The sequence below is a fragment of the Myotis brandtii genome, unplaced genomic scaffold (genome assembly GCF_000412655.1).
Source record: "Myotis brandtii unplaced genomic scaffold, ASM41265v1 scaffold691, whole genome shotgun sequence".
NCBI lineage: Eukaryota > Metazoa > Chordata > Mammalia > Chiroptera > Vespertilionidae > Myotis > Myotis brandtii.
In genome coordinates this window covers 527,070-529,684 of record NW_005370704.1, presented here as the reverse complement: position 1 = coordinate 529,684, position 2,615 = coordinate 527,070, and the positions used below count along the sequence as shown (strand labels likewise).

Below are 2,615 nucleotides of genomic sequence, written 5' to 3'. Positions count from 1 at the left end.
CCCCGCCTCTGACCTGACGAACTGACATAAGAGCCTATCAGGAACGCGCAGGGAGCCGCAGCGGGCTCTGATTGGTCAGACTTCCCCCCCGCCCTTCTTCGTGCCCGCTTTTCTGACGGACAGACAGAAGAGCCTACCAGGAGCACGGAGGGAGCCGCAGCGGGCGTCGATTGGTTGGCGCTACCGTGACGTTACTTCATTCATTCCCTCCGGGGTTGCTCCGAGCACTGCCTGCCGGGCGCCCTCGCAGCTCTGTGTCCACGGAGCTCCGTGCGCCCCGGGAGGACGGGAGGGCGGCAGGACGGCAGGACGGGAGGACAGGACGCCCGCAGCAAGGCCTTCGCTGCCCTCACCTCCCGAGAACCTGGCGGTGTCCATGAAGGCTCAGGCTCAGGCCGACGCCCGGCTCAGCGCAGGCCCTGCGTGAGTTATGTTTGTAAGAAAACACGAAAAGGCTCCGCTCCCTTAAAGGGTCTGAAGGCGACGAGGTCTCCTCTCGGGTAGGTTAGCGTTCTGGAACGAAATAGTGGTGATGGATGCCCGACCTTACACATGTACAAATAACACTGAAATGTATGGTTTAATGGCGAATTTTATATGAATTTTACCACCAACAAAACCAAAAATGCACAAACTATGGCCTCCAGACACACGGAAATGTGGAACACGCAATGGAAACATCTGGAAACAAGGCAGGGGTCTTGGCCAGAAAGAAAGGAGCAGCGCGGGAGTGCTGCCCCGAGGCCAGCCTGCTTCTCTCGGGCCAAGGCCCAGTGGAGGGTCTGTCACTGAGCGCGGGCCTAGCTCAGTACCTGGCAACCAGCGTCCGAAGGGAACTGCATTCTTCATTTTGCGGAAAAGAACATGGAGACTCAGAGGTAAGACTCCTTCCCCCGGTCACACAGCACACCCAGCACCTCCGCTCCAGGGGACTCATCGGAAGCAACAGGCTCTGAAGTTGCGTCATGTGACCAGTCCACAGGGCGTGGGAAGTGCTTGCATCACGCTGCGTCAGTCATGACTGGGTTTCCAAGTCGGAATTTCCCTGGGAGATAGCAGCCCGGCCGCCCTGCCTCTGCTGCATGTTCCACGAACTCCAGGCCGAGCCGGCCACCAGCAGTCGTGGAAACCTCCCACGGACAGCTCGTGGCCAGGCGAGCTCTCAGGTGTAGGAACGCTTCCCCTTTGGGAACCCTCCGCTGTGAACTCCCTGCAGGAAATGGTTCTTGTTGCAAAGAAGAGGTTCCGCTGCACAATCAGGAAACTGTCCGCCTGCCTCTGCAGTGATCCGGGAGGGTCACTCCTCCAGAGCAGGGGTCAGGCGGAAGGGCTGACTGGAGCCACCTGGTCCTGCCCACGTCCAGAGATTTCTCCTGAGCCAGCTCTCGGCTCCCGGGAAGGCAGCCAGCTGCCTGTGGGCGTCACTGAAACGATCCCGAAGGACTTGCCGGTGCTTCCAGCACGAAAACGCTCTTGCTTATCGGAAACATTTCTGCTTTTGCAGGGTTTTCACGCACACACATATATGTATATTTTAATTTGACTCTGATGACAGGCCTGCCAGGTGAGCGGAGTTGAGAACCGAGGGAGGGGGAGCGTGGGTGGCAGGGCCCTGACCAGGAAGTGCCGCCCCACCCCCGCCTGCCAGCTCTGAAGGGGTGACACCCCCAACCTGGCAAGCTGGAAAGGGGTGACTCACTCTGGTCCTCGGGCAGCTCAGGGGATTCCCAGTCGGGTTCCTTCCTGCCAAAAAGAAAGCGAAACTCAGCCCGCAGCCGCAGCAGGAAGGAGCCAGGAGGCCCTGGGACAGCCCCGTGCAGCCCTGGGAGGGGGCCTAGAGCAGCCGTCCTGGCCTCAGTGCCCCCCAGAGGAAGGCATGGCCTGGCTGCAGATCAGGGTCAAGGCCGTGTGGACACGGCTGCTGGGGCCTCCCCTGCCCACGGTGAGCAGACCAAGGTGGGAGGGGGGCTGCCACTGCCACCTACTCTGCCTGGAGGCAAGCAGCCCACCCCCCTCCTGCCTCTGGAGCCCACCTGCCTCCTTTGTCTTCCTTGCTCACCTTGGCATCTGTGCCCTGACAGGGACGGCTCCTAAGGTGCTCACCTCACATCCGTTACTCAGGCCTTTGGAGGACAGACGCCAGCTTGCACAGGAGACGGGAAGGGTGATCTGGGTCCCCACTCAGGACCTGGACATGGGACACCCTGCATGTGCCCCTCCGGCTGTCCCCAGAGCCTCCTGAGGCGGGGCCCCCTCGCCAAATACAACCCGCTTCTCTGCTCCCCCCCGTCTGCTCATTTTTCAGACATTTTAAGGTCAACCCCAGGCAGCAGCTTCTGAAAGAAGCCGGTTTCACTCTCACTCAGCCGTCATCTGAGGGGCACGCTTCCAGGCAGAGAGGAAGGGAGAGAGATAGAGAGTTAGAAACATCGATGAGAGAGAAACACCGATCAGCTGCCTCCTGCACATCTCCAACGGAGGATGTGCCCGCAACCCAGGTACATGCCCTTGACCAGAATCGAACCTGGGACCCTTCAGTCCCCAGGCCGACGCTCTATCCACTGAGCCAAACCGGTTTCGCCATTTTTCAGACATTTTAAGGTCAACCCCAGGCA

The 2,615-nt window shown here is 60.1% G+C and overlaps 1 long non-coding RNA gene across 1 annotated transcript; it reads right to left on the bottom strand.

The window, feature by feature from the left end:
- Window positions 1-574: 574 nt before the first annotated feature.
- LOC106724007 lies at window positions 575-2,384 on the bottom strand. Its single transcript, XR_001359755.1, has 2 exons — window positions 2,104-2,384; window positions 575-1,743 (listed from the first exon to the last, which is right to left on the bottom strand). It is a non-coding gene; the product is annotated as an uncharacterized LOC106724007 (long non-coding RNA).
- Window positions 2,385-2,615: the final 231 nt, after the last annotated feature.